The sequence below is a fragment of the Periplaneta americana genome, chromosome 8, assembly GCF_040183065.1.
Source record: "Periplaneta americana isolate PAMFEO1 chromosome 8, P.americana_PAMFEO1_priV1, whole genome shotgun sequence".
NCBI lineage: Eukaryota > Metazoa > Arthropoda > Insecta > Blattodea > Blattidae > Periplaneta > Periplaneta americana.
In genome coordinates this window covers 107317067-107327749 of record NC_091124.1, presented here as the reverse complement: position 1 = coordinate 107327749, position 10683 = coordinate 107317067, and the positions used below count along the sequence as shown (strand labels likewise).

General features: G+C 34.9%; 1 protein-coding gene across 11 annotated transcripts in view; it reads left to right on the top strand.

The window, feature by feature from the left end:
* LOC138704936 (monocarboxylate transporter 7-like) overlaps window positions 1–10683 on the top strand; it is a 94847-nt gene that overhangs the window by 23148 nt on the left and 61016 nt on the right. Inside the window, exon 1 of one of the 11 annotated variants that reach the window (XM_069833382.1) lies at window positions 3352–9315. The exons of the other annotated variants lie outside the window; for them this stretch is intronic. The gene's annotated coding sequence lies outside the window, so the exon portion shown is untranslated. Of the gene's footprint in view, window positions 1–3351; window positions 9316–10683 lie in introns of those variants that run through there. 11 annotated transcript variants of the gene reach the window in all.

The following is a 10683-nucleotide window of genomic DNA, read 5'->3' as shown; positions in this document are numbered from 1 at the left end:
ACAGATAGACTAACTTGACTATAAAAAAGTTTTAAACCATGATCTTGGTGCACTGAACATATTTTTGAGGTTCATTATTAATTTTCTCCATTTCTTAAGTATAATTATTATTATTTTACGATACAAATAGGACTCATATCATGGCTTAATTTATTTTTGTTGTAGGGTCAAGTTTACCCCACTTTATAGTACATTTCCAGTTTCCACAAATAGGCCCTGTTTTAACTTCTTATCCTGTTTATGTGATACGTAATTTACATACTGCTAATGTGACGTAGGTGCGAACAAACGAACACACAGAAATTTTATTGATAAAGAAATTTTAATTTCAATTAAAAAAATAAATTGTACTTTTATTTGCAATAGGTACGTAACACCACTAATGTGGTGAAGCCTTGGTTTCATCTGAGCGAAGTCATTAACCAGCTCTTTTATTTCTTAGGCCTTTATAAATAATGTAAAAAAATTTAAACCTTTAATGGAGGAAAAATAAGTAAAAAAAAAAAAAGCCTGGAAGGTATTAAAACATTTAAAAAATATCAAAGAAACACAGTACTGTAAATATATTAATCTTCAATCTTGGGGAAAACTTTTCAAAAAATTTCTAATAGAAATTAGAGAACAATATTTGGATAGCATGGAGGATGAAAGTAATACATCATTAGATGATTATATTCATTTGGATACCTATTGAAATAGTAAAATATACTATTAAATATTTGAAATGTAGAAGGGCTGCTGGAATTGGAGAATTTCTTGCTGAGTTGCCAATTAAATTATGACACTGATACATTATATGGGATTTTAAGAGACCTCTTTTAAAAATGTTTAAATGGAAAGGATGTATCAGATGACTGGAAAATAGGATATATTGCTATGATAGGCTACATAAGAAAGGAAAAAAAGAAATGACGACTGTAAAAATTATAGAGGAATTACTGTAACCAGCACATGAATCAGACTTTATGGAAAAGTGCTTAAATATTTTTTGGAAGAATAATACAAAGACATGGAAGTAGAAGAACAAGCAGGCTTTTGTACAAGTAGATGAACTGTAGATTACATCTTCTACCTGCAACAGGTAATTGAAAAGAAAATAGTTCGAGCATAGCTTCTTCATTTGGTGTTCATAGATATAGGGAAAACTTACGACAGTATATCTCAACTAAATTGTAGATAGTATTAAAATCACCTGGAATATATCCTAAACGGGCAATTCGAAATTTCTACAGTAACTCAATGTCAAAAGTGAAGGTCGGAAAATATCTATCACATTGATTTCAAGTTACAAAAGGATTTTGCTAGGGATATTACTTGTCACCCACTCTATATAAAATTTAGTCAAAGAAATCTTTAGAGATTTGGACGAGAAAAATGTAAGGACATGGAAATTCCAATTGATGATGATACAGTATATATATTAATTATAATTTTCTGATGATCAACTGCTTTTAGCTTAAGAATATGATGATATAACTAGAATACATCACTAGAAAATTAATACAGGAATATAAAATATGGGTCTAAAGGTAAAAATGTGGAAAATAAATTATATGATTATTTGAGATATTCATCAAGATTTAATATTGTAAAAAGGAATGGGCACGATTGCACATGCAGAAGCATATAAATATCATGGCGTGAAAATTATAAGTTATGGGAAATAAAACAAGGAGATTAAATAATATCAATTCAGGAAGGTCGACTATATCTACTCTAAATGCGCTTTCTGAGATAACCATGTTACAAAATAAATAAAAACTAAAATGTTTAAAATCAGAAGTAGGTTACAGTATAGTATGCTATTATGACTTATGGTTCCAAAATATGGATTTTGAACTCTCAATTAACCTTTAACTGCCCGAATTAATTTATGTTCACTTTTTTATTGTATTTATTGTTCATTCATTTCCTTGACATCTAAATATTGCATAATAACAATTATTTCTTCCCTATCTCCCATACAGTACGTTAAAAACACTGTGTCCACATGGACACACTGAGCACTTATGTTAGCAAATTTTATTTCTGCCAGTACAGAAAGTAACAAATAGTCTTACAAAACACCTATGATAGTTAATTAATTAATTCATTCATTCATTCATAGTCATTCATTCATTCATTCATTCATCCATTCATTCATTCATTCATTCATTCATTCATTCATTCATTCATTCATTCATTCATTCATTCATTCATTCATTCATTCATTCATTCATTCATTCATTCAGTGTTCTGCCCAAGAACAGGTCTTTCACGGCCAACCCAGCTTTCTCCAATCTTTCCTATTTTTTGCCTTCCTCTTTGTCTCCATGATAGTTAATACGGAAAATAATTTGTCTCTTGATAAACATTCTCATAACTTATAGCATCTCTGTCAGCAAATACAAAAAAATGAATTAACACACTTGAAATTTACTGTACGTATGTAGGGCACATCAATAAGCCATGAAATAAAGCCCAGTGCCATTTTTTCTGTCGAATCTTCATTCTATACATGGCAATATTTTCATCCATTCTGTTAACTGCCCCCATATTTCTGTTATATTCTGCAATTAAGTGAGGACGTTGTACTTGGATAGTCTTCTTCTCCTTGGGGGAATATCTTTTCATGGGATGGCAAGGACTTCGCTGCTGCACATGTAGATGCTACGGTAGCAACAGAGTTCTCCACCCACTTCGTGACAACAATTCCATCACCCATGCAAAGAGAATGTTTAAAATGCCACCTTTCTTTTTTTTTTTTTACCAGGTCTTTCTTTGAAAGAAGGGAATATGTTTTGGGGATCTTATTTTTCCTAATCATACCTGTTCCTTCATATCCTTTTTTCCGTAAAATTGGCAAAAGTTCAAATCCTTTGAAGAGGTCGAAGAAAAGTTGAATGGCAACTCGAAGATTTGCACTGGATTTTTCTCAGAATATATACTAAAATTAGAATCAGTTAAGGCTCTCAAATTTGAAAATACTTCTCTTTGTTCCAAATCTGTTTGTCTATTTTTATTCAAATGATCGAGTTTCCTTAAGGAGAGGCAGAGGTGAAATTTTGAACAAAACTGAAGAAAATTTGGTTTTTTCCATTTTTATTATCTTTGTACACTATATTTTCATATTCCGATGTTAGTTTTTAATTTTGTTCCCTTTAAAGTATGAAATTAAAACCAAGATAACTGTATTACTATATTATTCCATAATAAACTAATACTTATCATTATTTATATACTTTCTCTGAACATCTAAATAAAAAGAAATATTGAAAATTTCTTACAATATGGTGCATGGAGCATTTTATATCAAACGATATAAAGTTTTATAAAATTATTCATATTTACAGAACCATTGTACTTAGAAAGTTGAAACTTGGTATGTCCATTACTAATAACATACTTAGTATCCATGATCAATTTCAAACAAATCGGATAAATTTTGTGGATTTTGAAATATTCACCTCTGCCTCCCCTTAATTCCATTTCAATTTGTGAATCTTATTTCGGCTTCAACATGGAGTTATTGCGAGTTAAGATTCTGGAATACCTTCTACCCCTTCAGCACCTGAATCTTCGTCTGTGAGAACGGCTGTGTTGGAAGGGAGGGGACGGCTATGAAAATTGCATCTGCTTCAGGTGTTTTTATTCCATCTTCATAAATGATATCTAAGACTTTCTGCATTGTTCACACCCAGTCCTATAAAATTTCGATAATCCTCTAATGGAAAAATATTTTAAATTGATTATTTTACGACGTTTTACCAACTGCCAAGGTTATCTATCGTCTAAATAAGTGATAATGCCAGCGAAATGAGTCCAGGGTCCAGCGCCGAAAGTTACCCAGAATTGCTCTTAATGGGTTGAAGGAAAACCCCGGAGAAAACCTAAACCAGGATTTCAATTTGTGTCTGCTCGTTTCATGGTCAGGCATGCTAATTGTTACTTCACAGCGGTGAATGGGAAAATAATTATATCGCTCACATATAAAGCAACAGAATACAGAAAAATGGGATTGAAAGATTTGAGCTCTTAACTGCCCACTGTGTCCATGTGGATACGACAGATAAGATGGGGTTATAAATAGGTGACTAATTGTTGATAAACAATTTCATTGTTTTGTAATTCTCAATTAAAATGTCTAATGATACTACAAACATTATCACTTGAAACAATTAAGAATATCAATATAAAAATAAACTTACCTGGCATCTTATCCGTAATTTCCTTGCAAAACGTAGTAGCTACAACTCTGACTACTACAAAAATGCGCCAATTGGTGATACGGTAATGAAATGTAACAGCAATGAGCATAGCATTCAAGCCCACCCAGACAAGAATACATGATAGTCAACGCAAAGAAATTATTATTTAAGCAGTTGAAACTAATATAAATTAATTCAAAATGCGTAAGGGTTAATGGCAAAACTAATAGCAGTAGAAATGGACTTTTGGAGATATTCTGCAATGATATCTAGGAGAGATAAAATCAGAAACGAAAGTATTAGGGAGAAAATGGATGTTCAGATTTCAATTTCCGATTTCATAAAACAGAAACAATTGGAATGGTACAGACACGCTAGAAGGATAACAGATGAAAGGGGTACCAAAAAAAATACTAGAATGAACCCACCACAGGGAAGAACAAAAAGAGGAAGACCACGTGTTACTTGGATGCAGAACATCAACATAACAATGGCAGAATGGAATATTAATGAAAACTTATAGGTATACAAATAATGATGGGGGGAAAAATTAAAAACATCTGAATTTTGTAATCGTGGGATCCAGAAAGGAGTAGCCTATGCATTCTAAAACCAGGGAGAAAAAAAAGTAGGGTAATTTTAATAATAAAGGTACAGTTCCTGCATATTTTTTCTTTAATAGTACTGGCACAACTCAATATTTTTTAGTCTTAAATGTTCCTACCTCCCCTGAATGACGCCTTTGGACTTATGATCTGATAATTGTGCTAAAAATGGAAAATGTTGTTTTTTTTAGCTTGTAGTGTTTATAGAATATTTGCCCACTTGCTCTTTCAACACTTAAAAAGCATAATACGTAAATTTTGACACCACATCATATAATGGCTCTTCCTGAACAATATGGGGGTTTTCGGCATTAGTCTGCGATGACTGATGACACATGCCTCTATAGATGACATTATGCTTTAACAGAAAACGTTATTAAATGAGAGTCAGTTTCACCAAAAAAAAAACTCCTCGAAGAATACAACTGCAAAAATGTGCACAGCTTTCATAATCAAATAGCAATAATTCTAGCATCATGGACCTTCTATAAGGCTTAAACCTAGGATCTCCGAGTATCACTTTCTGCTGACTACTTCAATGAAAACAGCCCAATAATTTTCGTCTAGGAGACTCGGCTTCTATAAAATTCGTACACAAAACTTTTTACTGTGGAGTTTGTGCAGCTCTATTAGGGCTACTGAATTATAATGAGTGCACAGTCTTAAGCTCCATACACACGTCAGTTAATGGCTTCAAAGAGGTCTTATGGATGGCCTAAAGTGATCAAATCCGGACGAGAAACTGACGTGTACAAGGGAACTGGCAGACTTGTGACGAACTCATTGCATCTCTGGATCAATCTGTTTTCCTGTCTGATCTTGTTCAGTTTCTTTTTTCACTCTCGATTTAAACAATGGTGCGAAATCAGTTTACCAGATGATACAGTATGAGTATGGATCACATGCGGAGACTAAGAGGAAGGCAGAAAATAGGAAAGATTGGAGAATGCTACATTTGCAGTGAAAGACTTACCATTTGGCAGAACATTATGTATGTACGGTATGACTAGTATCATTGGTGGATGTCATTGTAGTTGTTATTTCTGCCTTTGCAGATTGCAGATTTTCTACAGTGTCACAGTTACAGAAAATGTGGTCAAATACCCAATTTGAAGTGTATCAGAGTTATCAGTGCCTGTGAAGAGTGAAAAGTATTGATTAAAGTTTTCATGATTATTTTTCCCAACACTTGCGGTGAAATAGCAGTAGAAAATGTAAGATCTTGGAGAAAGCAGCCAAAGCAATCAATCTTCTATTGAGTTCCTCACATTTTAATTAACGTGGGCAACTAAGTCTCAGATTTATGCCTAGTTAAGAAACTGTATTTGTAAGAATCATTTATTCGGCTACAATCACTTTTTTATGGCTTAGAAAGAAACTGCTTTTATTTTAAAATAATTAATTTTATGTACTGGTAACATGATCTTACTTCTAAATAATAGTTAATGGTTCAACATTTAGTAATAAAAATTATTTTATATTCGGTATTTACCTGAAAAAAACCACACACGCACGCATGCACACAAACACACATACAACATTAAGGTAACCAAGGTATTCTGCACAACATCTCATGAAGCACTCTGCATGGTAACTGGGATAACACCGATAATGCTGGAACTAAAAAGGACAGTAAGGTATCTTCAAATAACTAGAGGACATGAAAAATTTTTAGAACTGGATGCTGTAAGAAATTACAAAGACTGGAGCCATTCTGCCGATGCCGTCATGATACAAGAAAAACTACCAAATAAACCATACACACTCAAAATCTACACAGATGGCAGCAAAAATGACAACGGAGTAGGCACCGGAGTAACCATAATACAACAAAACCAGATCACTCATCAATTTCAATACAAGTTAAACAAGAAATGTTCAAATAATCAAGCAGAACAACTTGCTATCCTCAAAGCAATAGAAGAAATCGAAAGAATCACTAGCATGCAAGACAATGAAAAGACTGCCACAATCCACACCAACAGCATAGTAACCCTTGATTCACTGATAAATACCAACAACCACCATAGTCTAATCGAAGATATAGACAACAGATAAGAAACATTCAAAAAGATGGATGGACCATACACTTCACCTGGGTGGAAGCTCACGTCGGAATCTGGGGAACGAGTTAGCAGACTAACTGGCAAAAGAAGCAGCTTGCAATGAGAACCTTCAAGAATCATACAAAAAAGCAATGTAAAGTGCAGTGAATGAACAAAGTGTACAAGAGTGGCAAAGAGAGTGGTTAGTTACCAACAACGGCAAAATTACAAAATCATTTTTCCCCAGTGTTAATGATAGATTGTGAGTAAATCTAAAATTAACAGCTAATTTAGCTACTTTCCTGACTGGTCATGGAAAACTGAAAGCGTACTTCCATAGATTTAAAATAACTGATAACCCAAACTGTTCATGTAATAAAGATATACAATCAGTGAATCACCTTTTGTGGGAGTGTGAACTGCTAAGTGTCAAAAGACAGGCTTTACGGAGAGATGTGATAAAAACAGTGGAAAATGGCCGATAACAAATGATGAACTAATGAGAAGACACCTTAGAAGCTTTGTTACATATATAGCATTAATTGATCTGGACAAACTATAATTGATCAAATTACAGATATTTTTAATAGCCTAATCTAATCTAAGAAATACAACAGTTTGGAAACTAAAATCTAGAGCATAGGAGTAAGAATATATAGCATGTAATATTACATATTGTAATGGGGTATGCCGAGAAATAAAGTATTTAAACAAAATAAAAAAACACACCCACGCACGCATGCGCACACACACATGCTAGATGGCTGTAATTAATTGTGACCTTAGAATATTTTTATAGAGAAAAAAGAGAGAATTATCGAAACAAAATAATCCAAACTTAAAATCAGGCTGTAAATTCCAAATTGTAGAAAATCACTATAAATGTAGTATATATTTTGAGAAAAATAAGTGAATTGGTGAATTGTAAAAACAAAATCACCTCATCTTCAAATTAGATTGTAAACTTTGAATTATAGATCAATCAGTCAATAAATCAATCAATCATTTACTGCATCCACTGATCATATACATGATATCGGACATGTCATATTTACAAACTAATAACTAATTACATAATATTCAGTAGTGCATCGAAAAGTATTGGGAATAAATTTAAATAAGAAACAAAAAAAAAAAAGATTCCTTCCCAGGCAGGATTCGAACCACCAAAGTCTTAGTTATCAGTCTATCGTGCTCTGGAGTGAACAAAGCTCTGAAATCGGTTACAAGGGTCGGTCCGGTTTTTTTGCCACAACTGTACATAAAAGTAATAATTATAATTAAAAGCAACACAAATACAAATATACAAAACTTGGAACTTAATTGTAGAAAATTACATGTCGGTCGATTTCGGCTATAAGTCCCGTTTGCAGTATGTCTTGAAGTCAGGACATTTCATTTAGCAGTCTGGAGTCAGTTTCAACCAATGTGTCCTTCATAAGAATGCATCCTTCTCGAAGTCAGGATCTGGAAAAGAGGTAGTAAAATTTTTTGAAGTAAGGCGTTCTTTTTCTATTCAGTTATGACAATTTTCAATAAGTTCGTTCATACTGTAAAAGCAGATTTTGATTAAAATTTTGTAAAGAGCTTTCTTAAATTTTTGATGTGTAGATATTTCTTTAAGATAATTTGGTAGGCCATTATAAGTTACATAAGAAGACCAGCATGAATGAAACTGTTTTTATATAGAGTTGTGTTAAAACTTTCAATAAAAATATTATCTTTATTTCTTGTATTGTGCTAGTATGTGTCTGAACTATGACTCTAATAGTTCTCTTTTGTAGTTTAAATATTTGGACTGCATTAAGTGAATTACCCCAAAAGATTATACCATACGTTAGGATAGAGTGAAAGTATGTAAAGTACAATGTGTGAGCAGATTTAATAGATGATGCTCTTATTAGTAATTGCAAGGCAAAGCAAATTTTACTTATTTTGCAATTCATTTTGAATAATTTTTCAGAAAAGTCTACGACATACAATACAAAGATTTATTTTCAGTCAATGACTTTACTTTCTATATGTGTAAGGTACAAGTCTTATATTACATAATTTAATACTGTATTAACGTTTTCGTTGGTCATGCCGACATCATCAGATACAACTTTTTATGCTGCAATATCATCTCTAAATAAGTGCATGTGCCTCTATGATCAAAAGCGAAATATATATTGATAAACATAAAACATATTAAAATCAACATAGTTTGGGGACATCAATTAATTTAATGTTATATTTTATTTAACGACGCTCGCAACTGCAGAGGTTATATCAGCGTCGCCGGATGTACCGGAATTTTGTCCCACAGGAGTTCTTTTACATTCCAGTAAATCTACTGACATGAGCCTGTCGCATTTAAGCACTCTTAAATGCCATCGACCTGGCCCGGGATCGAACCCGCAACCTTGGGCATAGGAGGTCAGCGCTATACCAACTTGCCAACCAGGTCGACTGGGACATCAATATTTCTATTCTTATGTAAATGTACCTTTACTGTCAATTAGTTAAAAACACGAATGTGTGATTACAATGCATATATATATATATATATATATATATATATATATATATATATTGTGACAGCGACGTGAGAATCGAACTCACGACCAGCGTCCCGCAAGAAAGCAGATCGCACAGGCTCCACGGAACATTGAGTGACGTCGCGCGGTGAAGAGAAGAGAGAGGGTGTATTACGACAACGCGACGAGTCTGCGCGCGCAGCTGCTATTTAACGCAGTGAATGTGGAACGACCTTCCCGAATAGTCCAGAAGTCTGTCGTTGTAGAGATATCGAGATAATTCTCTACACACCTGTAGAAGGTTCTCGCAACTATGATTTTGCTATAAAAGAGCAGGCGCCAGCGAACGAGAGTCAGAGTTTTCAGTTATTCAGTCAGTGAGAAAGCCAGAGCAAGCAAGCCAGCCGGAGTTCGACTCGAGTGTGCGTCCGCATCTGCGTCAGCATCCGAAGGCCTGAGTTCGAGTGCAGTGGACCGCAGTTGGAGGGACCTGAGTTCGAGTGCAGTGGACCGCAGTTGGAGGGACCCGAGTTCGAGTACAGTGAACTGTCTCTGAAGGTCTGTGGTTCGAGATACCGTGAACTCGAGTGACTGAGATAGAAGAACTGTGAACTGAGAACTGGTAGTTCTGATTTGTAAATAGTGATTTGTAAATATTAGTTAAGATTAACAGTTCATTGTTGTGCGTAATAGTCCAAGTCAATTGTCATTGTCGTCGGTGGAGTGCTATAACGAATACTGTGTGAGTGAAGATCCAATTGTTGACGAGAGCGTTTAAGGTGTATTGTAGAAAGGAATTATTGTTGTGACGAATAAATTACATTGTTGTTACTAAATAAAATTTACACTGGTGTCAGAAGTGGGATGGCGCCCACGCAGTCCGAGCAATTGCCGCCCAGCCGAGCCCAGGATGGGATAACGCCGCCATAAGGAGGGAGCAGCTGGAGGACCCAAACATTGGACAGCTACTACGTGATGTGGAGTCCGGCCAGAGACCAGTATGGGCCGATATCGCCAACCGTAGCACCACTTACAAGAGCTACTGGGTCCAGTGGGAATCCTTCACTGTCAAGGACGGTATCCTGAAGAGGATTTGGGAGTCGGCCGATGGAAGGACCCACATAGAACAACTTGTCCTGCCCAGGAGCAAGGTGAAGGAAGTGCTGGAGGAGACTCATGCTGGAGTGACTGGAGGCCACCTGGGAGCCAACAGGACGCTGGACAAGTTAAGGCAGAGGTTCTATTGGTTGCATCAGAGAACCGACACGGAACAATGGTGCCGAAGATGCGACACCTGTGCAGCCAGTCGCGGACCAAGGACCCGCAG